General features: G+C 56.1%; 1 protein-coding gene across 1 annotated transcript in view; it reads right to left on the bottom strand.

Annotated features, from left to right (window-relative positions):
* LOC130347215 (scavenger receptor cysteine-rich domain-containing group B protein-like) overlaps positions 1-5,017 on the bottom strand; it is a 72,605-nt gene extending 67,588 nt beyond the window's left edge. Inside the window, exons 1-2 of the mRNA XM_056554638.1 lie at positions 4,975-5,017; positions 4,147-4,308 (exon numbers count right to left, since the gene is read on the bottom strand). The gene's annotated coding sequence lies outside the window, so the exon portion shown is untranslated. The remainder of the gene's footprint in view (positions 1-4,146; positions 4,309-4,974) is intronic.
* Positions 5,018-13,582: the final 8,565 nt, after the last annotated feature.

Raw genomic sequence — 13,582 nt, 5'->3', positions numbered from 1 at the left:
CACCCGGACCAAAAACCGTGGTAGACTACAGCTTTGGGTGCGGGGAAAAAACTGACAAAACTGTCCAGGATACAAAACGGACACAACCTGATGCATCTTTTGGCGAACGGTTTTCAAATTGAAAAGGTATACGGGAACTGTACGGCAAAAACGTGGTGTGAACCCGGCCTAAATGTAATTCAAAGGGAGCGAATGGGGGGATGGGAGCCCGAATTGAGACTGTAACACTAGGTTTCTACTTGTTTTTATTTGTGCATTTCCCCCCCAAAAAAACGCAAAAAATTTATTTTTTCATTGTAAAATCAATGAGATATTGCAAAATTCTTTTTCCACTTTTTGTTTTTCATTTTGGCGTTTATTTTTTTTTATCTTTTTGGCGTTTTTTCACTCTTTTTCAGCGCCTTGGCCTTGGGAGTAAAAAAGAGCCAAGAAAAACGACATGTGGGTTTTAACTTTGGCGTTTTTGCAGGAGGTTTTCATTCTTTTTTGGACTTTAGCGATCCAAAAGAGTGATGGAGATACCTTTTTTTTTATAAAATTTCATAGGGTACCATAAAAAAAAAAAAAAAAAAAGATACAGTAGTGATGGAAAAAATGTATCTAACGAAATTTCTCTTTTTTAATGAAATTTTAATACATTTTTAAAACAGGGATCAATTTATGTGGGCGGGGCCGAAACTTAGCATAAGGATAAAGGAGAAAACCAACACTGGTGGGGCCTATCTATAAGTTGCTGAACCGTTTTTAAAGGGGTTATCCAGGAAAAAATGTATCCTTCCAGTAGTTAACAGCTGCTGAAGATGAGTTGCTCTTTTCTGTCTGACCACAGTGCTCTCTGCTGACACCTCTGCTTGTCTCAGGAACTGCACAGAGTAGGAGCGAATCCCCATAGCAAACCTCCAAAGCTTCGGACAATTCCTGAGACAAGCAGAGGTGTCAGCAGAGAGCACTGTGGTCAGACAGAAAAGAACAACTCATCTTCAGCAGCTGTTAACTACTGAAAGGATTAAGATTTTTAAATAGAATTCATTTACGAATCTGTTTAACTTTCTGGAGCCAGTTGATATAAAAACAAAGTTTTTTCCTGGATAACCCCTTTAAACCCCTCTCCACCCACAGTGAGTATATTCGGGAGGCCATACCCAGCGGGAATTCCGGATGCCCGGCTAAGGGAAGGTGTTTAGACACTAATAGGGGAAGGTGGAATATCTTACGGACCTCCTTCCATGCCACAACTGTGTCCCCTAAAAGAACTGAGTGCTTCCCTAAAGAAGGTAACTTGGTATAGACCGTGTGAGGGCGTCAGGGTCCAAGGAGACAATGGCGTGGAAGGAGGAGCCGTGGATTCACTACATACCGCACGATAGCTTATTACCCCATCCAGTTTACCCAACATCGATTTATGTAACGCTCTGCGTGGTCCTTTACCCGCCCATATAAACGCAATAAAGGCGGAGTTTAATTTACGGACGTCGTCATGACAAAATGAAAGGGGAAAAGTCTTCAAGGGATTCAGGAGACACCGCGCAAAACTAATCAATTTTATCACTTGGCACCTGCCCATTGTTATGGGCAGCGCTCCGGCCGGGGTGAGCGCCCCCTGTCTCCTGTGGCCCCGGGTAACACTCTGTCCGGCCGGGGTGAGCGCCCCCTGTCTCCTGTGGCCCCGGGTAACACTCTGTCCGGCCGTGAGCGCCCCCTGTCTCCTGTGACTACAGGTAACACTCTGTCCGGCCGGGGTGAGCGCCCCCTGTCTCCTATGGCCCCGGGTAACACTCTGTCCGGCCGTGAGCGCCCCCTGTCTACTGTGGCCCCGGGTAACACTATGTCCAGCCGGGGTGAGCGCCCCCTGTCTCCTGTGGCCCCGGGTAACACTCTATCCGGCCGGGGTGAGCGCCCCCTGTCTCCTGTGGCCCCGGGTAACACTCTATCCGGCCGGGGTGAGCACCCCCTGTCTCCTGTGGCCCTGGGTAACACTCTGTCCGGCCGGGGTGAGCACCCCCTGTCTCCTGTGGCCCCGGGTAACACTCTATCCGGCCGGGGTGAGCGCCCCCTGTCTCCTGTGGCCCCGGGTAACACTCTGTCCGGCCGGGGTGAGCGCCCCCTGTCTCCTGTGGCCCCGGGTAACACTCTGTCCGGCCATGAGTGCCCCCTGTCTCCTGTGGCCCTGGGTAACACTCTGTCCGGCCGTGAACGCCCCCTGTCTCCTGTGGCCCTGGGTGACACTCTGTCCGGCCGTGAGCGCCCCCTGTCTCCTGTGGCACCCTACTAACACTCTGTCCGGCCGGGGTGAGCGCCCCCTGTCTCCTGTGGCCCCGGGTAACACTCTGTCCGTCCATGAGCGCCCCCTGTCTCCTGTGGCCCCGGGTAACACTCTGTCTGGCCGTGAGCACCCCCTGTCTCCTGTGGCCCCGGGTAACACTCTGTCCGGCCGTGAGCGCACCCCTGTCTCCTGTGGCCCTGGGTAACACTATGTCCGGCCGTGAGCGCCCCCTGTCTCCTGTGGCACCCTACTAACACTCTGTCCGGCCGGGGTGAGCGCCCCCTGTCTCCTGTGGCACCCTACTAACACTCTGTCCGGCCGGGGTGAGTGCCCCCTGTCTCCTGTGGCCCCGGGTAACAATCTGTCCGGCCGTGAGCGCCCCCTGTCTCCTGTGGCCCCGGATAACACTCTGTCTGGCCGTGAGCGCCCCCTGTCTCCTGTGGCCCCGGGTAACACTCTGTCCGGCCGGGGTTAGCGCCCCCTGTCTCCTGTGGCCCCGGGTAACACTCTGTCCGGCCGTGAGCGCCCCCTGTCTCCTGTGGCCCCGGGTAACACTCTGTCCGGCCGTGAGCGCCCCCTGTCTCCTGTGGCCCCGGGTAACACTCTGTCTGGCCGTGAGCGCCCCCTGTCTCCTGTGGCCCCGGGTAACACTCTGTCCGGCCGTGAGCGCACCCCTGTCTCCTGTGGCCCTGGGTAACACTCTGTCCGGGCATCTCTTCACCTCCCCCTGGTTTCGGCACGTCTCCTGCTTCGCCGGGGCACATGTCCCCTTTCTTAAGGGCGTGCGAACGCTGGCATTGCTAAATTTAAAGGGCCAGTATGCCCATAATTGGTTCCTTGCTGAGCGGACCCTATATTAGTTCGGCACCTCCCAAATATGGTGCCGGATCTTTGTGCTTAGTGCCTTTGAGAAAGCTTCTTAGGTCTGAATCAGTCGGCACTAGGACCGCACGGATACTGTAATCTCCAATAGACTGCAATGTGTTCCATGAGTATTTCCGCCTGAAGAATGAGCACCGCCATTCTTCAGGCGGAAATTTCCAAGCAGATTTTCTGTTCATAAATTCCACTTCACAAATTCCGAAGTGTGAATTTGTGAACGGAAACCAATTCACTATACTATACATTTTAGTAAGTGGAATTGCAGACCTAGTGCCTGTGACCTGACCTTGCTACTTTGCCGCCTGCCTCCTGACCTAGTGCCTGTGACCTGACCTTGCTACTTTGCCGCCTGCCTCCTGACCTAGTGCCTGTGACCTGACCTTGCTACTTTGCCGCCTGCCTCCTGACCTAGTGCCTGTGACCTGACCTTGCTACTTTGCCGCCTGCCTCCTGACCTAGTGCCTGTGACCTGACCTTGCTACTTTGCCGCCTGCCTCCTGTCCTAGTGCCTGTGACCTGACCTTGCTACTTTGCTGCCTGCCTCCTGACCTAGTGCCTGTGACCTGACCTTGCTACTTTGCTGCCTGCCTCCTGACCTAGTGCCTGTTGCCTGACCTTGCTACTTTGCCGCCTGACTCCTGACCTAGTGCCTGTGACCTGACTACGCTACTTTGCTGCCTGTCTTCTGTGCCAAGTTACATCTGGGAAACCAGTGTGGGCAGATCGTGCCAGGGGTAGCGACCTGGGTGCCGCCTGCCGCAGCAAATCCCTCCCGCTTTGCGGCGGGCTCTTGTGAAAACCATCAGTACCTTAGACTCCGCTCCCTTGTATGGTTCAGTCATTGTGCACACAGGACAGCAGATCCACCTCTCAGCCATTTACAGTAAGACCTTCACACCCATAAAGGTGAGTGGAACCCCGCCACCATTTCAGTAACTCAGTTCAAATTTTAGCAAACAAGGGCAGGAAATTCGAAGAATACAATTAGTCAGGTGTCTTACCTCTTTGATCCCAAGATATGTGACGAAGGAAGAGGCCATTCTAATGCCCAATCCTGACACTTCAGAAAGCCGGCACGGTGATGTGGACCCCAGGGGAAGTAGTTTCAATTTCGTAACGATTAATCTGTAACCCGAAAAATGTTTCAAACGGTCCAGAATACCCTGTGGGGATGAACCAGGATGGTCTAGGAAAAGCAAGACATCATCGGCGAACATAGTGATTAAGGGGTTAAAGGGGTACTCCGCCCCTAGACATCTTACCACCTATCCAAAGGATGAGGTGTCTGATTGTGGGGCCCCAGAGATCTTGGCTGCACCCCCCCAGACATTCGGTGCACGGAGTGAACTTCGCTCCATGCCGGACTGGCAATACGGGCGGAGGCTTGTGATGTCGCGGTTACGCCCCACTCATGACATCACGGCCACGCCCCCTCAATGCAAGTCTATGGGAGGGGGCATGATGGTCACCACGCCCCCTCCCATAGACTTGCATTGAGGGGGCGTGGCCGTGACATAACGAGCAGGGCGTGCCCGCGACATCATGAGCCTTTGGCGCTGAACCCGACATTCAAGAAGAACGCCGGGTACAGCAGGGGGATCATGGGGGTCGCCCCCATCCACACGATCGGACATGTTACCCCCCAATCCTTTAGATATGGGATGAGATGTCTAGGATGGAGTACCCCCTTAAATAACTATAGTTGGGTTGGAGCTGCTGGGAGCTCGCCTGGGTGATCTAGGGGTGGTTCTCAGCTCTGCTCCTATCAGGAAGGTGAATCCCTGATCACATGACTATATAAGCTCCGAGCAGTGATCAGTCCATTATACCTCAGCTGACTCCTCCTTGTTTATTGATCTTTGGCTTTTCCCCGACTCTTTTTTTTCTCTTCGTTCCTGTCCTTCGTTCCGTTCCTGGGTGACATTGACTTGACCGTGTGTGTCTTTGTGTATCTCTTTTAGTTTGTGTGCCTCCAGCTGTTCTCCTACTGTATTTGTATTTTATTATTTTGACAATGCTGCCCCAGCACTTAGCAGGGAGGGTTTGTCATCATGGTTGTGGCTCTGTTACTTAGGGCGAAAAGGTAGGTACAGTGACTGTGGGTAAGTTAGGGCTTCACTGTTCCCTGCCCATACGTGACAGAATTGTCCAAAAAAGAGACAAACAACCAGTGAACGGCCGATGTGTGGAGGAAAATGTCTTGTTGGCGTCAGAAGAGAATGGGTAGACTAGTTCGAGATGACAGAAAGGCAACAGTAACTCCAATTACCACTGGTTATACCCAAGTAAGCAGAATACCATCTCTGACTGCACAACACGTCCAAGCAGATGGGCTACAGCAGCTAAGACCACACCAAGGCCACTACTGTCAGCTAAGACCACACGAGGAGCCACTACCGTCACCTAAGACCACACCGCGGGCCACTACTGTCAGCTAAGACCACACCGGGGCCACTACTGTCAGCTAAGACCACATCGGGTGCCACTCCTGTCAGCTAAGACCACACCGAGTGCCACTCCTGTCAGATAAGACCACACCGGGTGCCACTCCTGTCAGCTAAAACCACACCGGGTGCCACTCCTGTCAGCTAAGACCACACCGGGGCCACTACTGTCAGCTAAGACCACACCGGGGGCCACTACTGTCAGCTAAGACCACACCGGGGGCCACTACTGTCAGCTAAGACCAAACCGGGGCCACTACTGTCAGCTAAGACCACACCGCGGGCCACTACTATCAGCTAAGACCACACCGGGGGCCACTACTGTCAGCTAAGACCACACCGGGGGCCACTACTGTCAGCTCAGACCACACCGGGGGCCACTCCTGTCAGCTAATACCACACCGGGGCCACTACTGTCAGCTAAGACCGCACTAGGGGCCACTCCTGTCAGCTAAGACCACACCGGGGGCCACTACTATCAGCTAAGACCACACCGGGGCCACTCCTGTCAGCTAAGACCACACCGGGGGCCATTCCAGTCAGCTAAGACCACACCGGGGCCACTCCTGTCAGCTAAGACCACATCGGGTGCCACTCCTGTCAGCTAAGACCACACCGAGTGCCACTCCTGTCAGATAAGACCACACCGGGTGCCACTCCTGTCAGCTAAGACCACACCGGGTGCCACTCCTGTCAGCTAAGACCACACCGGGGCCACTACTGTCAGCTAAGACCACACCGGGGGCCACTACTGTCAGCTAAGACCACACCGGGGGCCACTACTGTCAGCTAAGACCAAACCGGGGCCACTACTGTCAGCTAAGACCACATCGGGGGCCACTCCTGTCAGCTAAGACCACACCGGGGGCCACTACTGTCAGCTAAGACCACACCGGGGGCCACTACTGTCAGCTCAGACCACACCGGGGGCCACTCCTGTCAGCTAATACCACACCGGGGCCACTACTGTCAGCTAAGACCGCACTAGGGGCCACTCCTGTCAGCTAAGACCACACCGGGGGCCACTACTATCAGCTAAGACCACACCGGGGCCACTCCTGTCAGCTAAGACCACACCGGGGGCCATTCCAGTCAGCTAAGACCACACCGGGGCCACTCCTGTCAGCTAAGACTACACTGGGGGCCACTACTATCAGCTAATACCACACCGCGGGCCACTACTGTCAGCTAAGACCACACCGCGGGCCATTCCTGTCAGCTAAGACCACACCGGGGCCACTCCTGTCAGCTAAGACCACACCGGGGGCCACTCCTGTCAGCTAAGACCACACCGGGTGCCACTACTGTCAGCTCAGACCACACCGGGGGCCATTCCTGTCAGCTCAGACCACACCGGATGCCACTACTGTCAGCTAAGACCACACCGGGGGCCACTACTGTCAGCTAAGACCACACCGGGGGCCATTCCTGTCAGCTAAGACCACACCGGGTGCCACTACTGTCAGCTAAGACCACACCGGGGCCACTACTGTCAGCTAAGACCACATCGGGTGCCACTCCTGTCAGCTAAGACCACATCGGGGGCCACTCCTGTCAGATAAGACCACACCGGGTGCCACTCCTGTCAGATAAGACCACACCGAGTGCCACTCCTGTCAGATAAGACCACACCGGGTGCCACTCCTGTCAGCTAAGACCACACCGGGTGCCACTCCTGTCAGCTAAGACCACACCGGGGCCACTACTGTCAGCTAAGACCACACCGGGGGCCACTACTGTCAGCTAAGACCACACCGGGGGCCACTACTGTCAGCTAAGACCACACCGGGGCCACTACTGTCAGCTAAGACCACACCGCGGGCCACTACTATCAGCTAAGACCACACCGGGGGCCACTACTGTCAGCTAAGACCACACCGGGGGCCACTACTGTCAGCTCAGACCACACCGGGGGCCACTCCTGTCAGCTAATACCACACCGGGGCCACTACTGTCAGCTAAGACCGCACTAGGGGCCACTCCTGTCAGCTAAGACCACACCGGGGGCCACTACTATCAGCTAAGACCACACCGGGGCCACTCCTGTCAGCTAAGACCACACCGGGGGCCATTCCAGTCAGCTAAGACCACACCGGGGCCACTCCTGTCAGCTAAGACTACACTGGGGGCCACTACTATCAGCTAATACCACACCGCGGGCCACTACTGTCAGCTAAGACCACACCGCGGGCCATTCCTGTCAGCTAAGACCACACCGGGGCCACTCCTGTCAGCTAAGACCACACCGGGGGCCACTCCTGTCAGCTAAGACAACACCGGGTGCCACTACTGTCAGCTCAGACCACACCGGGGGCCATTCCTGTCAGCTCAGACCACACCGGATGCCACTACTGTCAGCTAAGACCACACCGGGGGCCACTACTGTCAGCTAAGACCACACCGGGGGCCATTCCTGTCAGCTAAGACCACACCGGGTGCCACTACTGTCAGCTAAGACCACACCGGGGGCCACTCCTGTCAGCTCAGACCACACCGGATGCCACTACTGTCAGCTAAGACCACACCGGGGGCCACTACTGTCAGCTAAGACCACACCGGGGGCCACTCCTGTCAGCTAAGACCACACCGGGGGCCACTACTGTCAGCTAAGACCACACCGGGGGCCACTACTGTCAGCTAAGACCACACCGGGGGCCACTCCTGTCAGCTCAGACCACACCGGGTGCCACTACTGTCAGCTAAGACCACACCGGGGGCCACTCCTGTCAGCTCAGACCACAACTGGTGCCACTCCTGTCAGCTAAGACCACATCGGGGGCCACTCCTGTCAGCTCAGACCACACCGGGTGCCACTACTGTCAGCTAAGACCACACCGGGGGCCACTCCTGTCAGCTAAGACCACACCGGGGGCCATTCCTGTCAGCTAAGACCACACCGGGTGCCACTACTGTCAGCTAAGGCCACACCGGGGGCCACTACTGTCAGCTAAGACCACACCGGGGGCCATTCCTGTCAGCTAAGACCCCACCGGGTGCCACTACTGTCAGCTAAGACCACACCGGGGGCCACTCCTGTCAGCTAAGACCCCACCGGGGGCCACTCCTGTCAGCTAAGACCACACCAGGGAGGCAACTACTATCAGCTAATACCACACCGGGGGCCACTCCTGTCAGCTAAGACCACACCGGGGGCCATTCCTGTCAGCTAAGACCACACCGGGTGCCACTACTGTCAGCTAAGACCACACCGGGGGCCACTCCTGTCAGCTAAGACCACACCGGGGGCCACTCCTGTCAGCTCAGACCACACCGGGTGCCACTACTGTCAGCTAAAACCACACCGGGGGCCACTACTGTCAGCTCAGACCACACCGGGTGCCACTCCTGTCAGCTAAGACCACATCGGGGGCCACTCCTGTCAGCTCAGACCACACCGGGTGCCACTACTGTCAGCTAAGACCACACCGGGGGCCACTACTGTCAGCTAAGACCACACCGGGGCCATTCCTGTCAGCTAAGACCACACGGGGTGCCACTCCTGTCAGCTAAGACCACATCGGGGGCCACTCCTGTCAGCTCAGACCACACCGGGTGCCACTACTGTCAGCTAAGACCACACCGGGGGCCACTCCTGTCAGCTAAGACCACACTGGGGGCCATTCCTGTCAGCTAAGACCACACCGGGTGCCACTACTGTCAGCTAAGACCACACCGGGTGCCACTACTGTCAGCTAAGACCACACCAGGGAGGCAACTGCTATCAGCTAAGACCACACCGGGGGCCACTACTGTCAGCTAAGACCACACCGGGTGCCACTACTGTCAGCTAAGACCACACCGGGGGCCACTCCTGTCAGCTAAGACCACACCGGGGGCCACTACTGTCAGCTCAGACCACACCGGATGCCACTACTGTCAGCTCAGACCACACCGGGTGCCACTCCTGTCAGCTAAGACCACATCGGGGGCCACTCCTGTCAGCTCAGACCACACCCGATGCCACTACTGTCAGCTAAGACCACACCGGGGGCCACTACTGTCAGCTAAGACCACACCGGGGGCCATTCCTGTCAGCTAAGACCACACCAGGTGCCACTACTGTCAGCTAAGACCACACCGGGGGCCACTCCTGTCAGCTAAGACCACACCGGGGGCCACTCCTGTCAGCTCAGACCACACCGGGTGCCACTACTGTCAGCTAAGACCACACCGGGGGCCACTACTGTCAGCTCAGACCACACCGGGTGCCACTCCTGTCAGCTAAGACCACATCGGGGGCCACTCCTGTCAGCTCAGACCACACCGGGTGCCACTACTGTCAGCTAAGACCACACCGGGGGCCACTCCTGTCAGCTAAGACCACACCGGGGGCCATTCCTGTCAGCTAAGACCACACCGGGGGCCACTCCTGTCAGCTAAGACCACACCGGGGGCCACTCCTGTCAGCTAAGACCCCACGGGGGCCACTACTGTCAGCTAAGACCACACAGGGAGGCAACTCCTATCAGCTAATACCACACCGGGGGCCACTCCTGTCAGCTAAGACCACACCGGGGGCCACTCCTGTCAGCTCAGCCCACACCGGGTGCCACTACTGTCAGCTAAGACCACACCGGGGGCCACTACTGTCAGCTAAGACCACACCGGGGGCCATTCCTGACAGCTAAGACCACACCGGGGGCCACTCCTGTCAGCTAAGACCACACCGGGGGCCATTCCTGTCAGCTAAGACCACACCGGGTGCCACTACTGTCAGCTAAGACCACACCGGGGGCCACTACTGTCAGCTAAGACCACATCGGGGGCCACTCCTGTCAGCTAAGACCACACCGGGGGCCACTCCTGTCAGCTCAGACCACACCGGGAGCCACTCCTGTCAGCTAAGACCACATCGGGTGCCACTACTGTCAGCTAAGACCACACCGGGGGCCACTACTGTCAGCTAAGACCACACCGGGTGCCACTCCTGTCAGCTAAGACCACACCGGGGGCCACTCCTGTCAGCTAAGACCCCACCGGGGGCCACTCCTGTCAGCTAAGACCACACCGGGTGCCACTACTGTCAGCTAAGACCACACCGGGGGCCACTCCTGTCAGCTCAGACCACACCGGGTGCCACTCCTGTCAGCTAAGACCACATCGGGGGCCACTCCTGTCAGCTCAGACCACACCGGGTGCCACTACTGTCAGCTAAGACCACACCGGGGGCCACTACTGTCAGCTAAGACCACACCGGGGGCCACTACTGTCAGCTAAGACCACACCGGGGGCCACTACTGTCAGCTAAGACCACACCGGGGGCCATTCCTGTCAGCTAAGACCACACCGGGGGCCACTCCTGTCAGCTAAGACCACACCGGGGTCCACTCCTGTCAGCTAAGACCACACCGGGTGCCACTACTGTCAGCTCAGACCACACCGGGGGCCACTCCTGTCAGCTAAGACCCCACCGGGGGCCACTCCTGTCAGCTAAGACCACACCAGGGAGGCAACTCATATCAGCTAAGACCACACCGGGGGCCACTCCTGTCAGCTCAGACCACACCGGGGGCCACTACTGTCAGCTCAGACCACACCGGGGGCCACTACTGTCAGCTAAGACCACACCGGGGGCCACTACTGTCAGCTAAGACCACACCGGGGGCCACTCCTGTCAGCTAAGACCACACCGGGGGCCACTACTGTCATCTAAGACCACACCGGGGGCCACTCGTGTCAGCTAAGACCACACAGGAGGCCACACCTCCTCCATATTACACGCCCCTCCTACATTTCACACGCTCCTCCTCCATATCACACGCTCCTCCTCCAAATTACAGGCTCCTCCCATATCACACGCTCCTCCTCCATATTACACGCTCCTCCTACATATCACATGCTCCTCCTCCATATTACAGGCTCCTCCCCATATCACACGCTCCTCCTACATATCACACGCTCCTCCTCCATATTACAGGCTCCTCCCATATGACACGCTCCTCCTCCATATAACAGGCTCCTCCCCATATCACACGCTCCTCCATATTACAGGCTCCTCCCATATCACATGCTCCTCCCATATCACATGCCCCTCCTCCATATTATAGGCTCCTCCCATATCACACACTCCTCCTCCATATTACAGGCTCCTCCCCATATCAAAGGCCCCTCCAGTATAACAAGCTCCTCCATATCACACACTCCTCCTCCATATTAAAGGCTCCTCCCATATCACACCCTCCTCCTCCATATTACAGGCTCCTCCTCCATATCACACACTCCTCCTCCATATTACAGGCTCCTCCTCAATATTACACGCTCCTCCTCCATATTACAGGCTCCTCTCATATCACACGCTCCTCCTCCATATCCCACGCTCCTCCCATATCACACGCTCCTCCTCCATATTGCAGGCTCCTCCTCAATATTACACGCTCCTCCTCCATATTACACGCTCCTCTCATATCACACGCTCCTCCTCCATATCCCACGCTCCTCCCATATCACACGCTCCTCCTCCATATTGCAGGCTCCTCCCCATATCACACACTCCTCCTACATATCACACGCTCCTCCTCCATATTACACGCTCCTCCTCCATATCACACGCTCCTCCCCATATCACACGCTCCTCCTCCATATCACACGCTCCTCCTCCATATTACACGCTCCTCCCCATATCACATGCTCCTCCTCCATATCACACGCTCCTCCTCCATATTACAGGCTCCTCCTCAATATTACACGCTCCTCCCCATATCACAGGCTCCTCCTACATATTACAGGCTCCTCCTCCATATTACAGGCTCCTCCCATATCACACACTCCTCCTCCATATTACACGCTCCTACTCCATATCACACGCTCCTCCTCCATATTACACGCTCCTCCTCCATATCACACGCTCCTCCCCATATCACACCCTCCTCCTCCATATTACACGCTCCTACTCCATATCACACGCTCCTCCTCCATATTACAGGCTCCTCCTCAATATTACACGCTCCTCCCCATATCACACGCTCCTCCTCCATATTACACGCTCCTACTCCATATCACACGCTCCTCCTCCATATTACAGGCTCCTCCTCAATATTACACGCTCCTCCCCATATCACACGCTCCTCCTCCATATTACAGGCTCCTCCTCAATATTACACGCTCCTCCCCATATCACACGCTCCTCCCCATATCACACGCTCCTCCTCCATATCACACGCTCCTCCTCCATATCACACGCTCCTCCTCCATATCACACGCTCCTCCTCCATATCACACGCTCCTCCTCCATATCACACGCTCCTTCTCCATATTACACGCTCCTCCTCCATATCACACGCTCCTCCTCCATATTACAGGCTCCTCCCCATATCACACGCTCCTCCTCCTAATCACACACTCCTCCTCCATATTACACGCTCCTCCTCCATATCACACGCTCCTTCTCCATATTACACGCTCCTCCTCCATATCACACGCTCCTCCTCCATATTACAGGCTCCTCCCCATATCACACGCTCCTCCTCCTAATCACACACTCCTCCTCCATATTACAGGCTCCTCCCATATCACACACTCCTCCTCCATATAACACGCTCCTCCTCCATATCACACGCTCCTCCTCCATATTACAGGCTCCTCCCCATATCACACGCTCCTCCTCCATATTACAGGCTCCTCCCCATATCACACGCTACTCCTCCATATTACACGCTCCTCCATATTACAGGCTCCGCCCATATCAAAGGCCCCTCCCAGTATAAACGGCTCCTCCTCCATATTACAGGCTCTTCCTCATATCACAGGCCTCTTCCCATATAACAGGCTCCTCCTCCATAACAAAGGCTCCTCCTCCATAATACAGGCATCTACCCATAGCATTGGCTCCGCCTCCGTATCACTAGCTCCTCCTCCATATTACAGGCTCCTCCTCCACTTCACTGGCTCCTTCTCCACGTCGCAGGCTCCTCCCCCATATTATTGGTCCCTCCCTTATTATACATATTTAAATACAAATACCGCAATTATAGTATCATCACGTGACCGGAAAAGG

This window comes from Hyla sarda, unplaced genomic scaffold (assembly GCF_029499605.1).
Source record: "Hyla sarda isolate aHylSar1 unplaced genomic scaffold, aHylSar1.hap1 scaffold_820, whole genome shotgun sequence".
Taxonomy (NCBI): Eukaryota; Metazoa; Chordata; class Amphibia; order Anura; family Hylidae; genus Hyla; species Hyla sarda.
The sequence above is the reverse complement of the archived record's forward strand: the minus strand, read 5'-3'. Positions and strand labels throughout refer to the sequence as shown.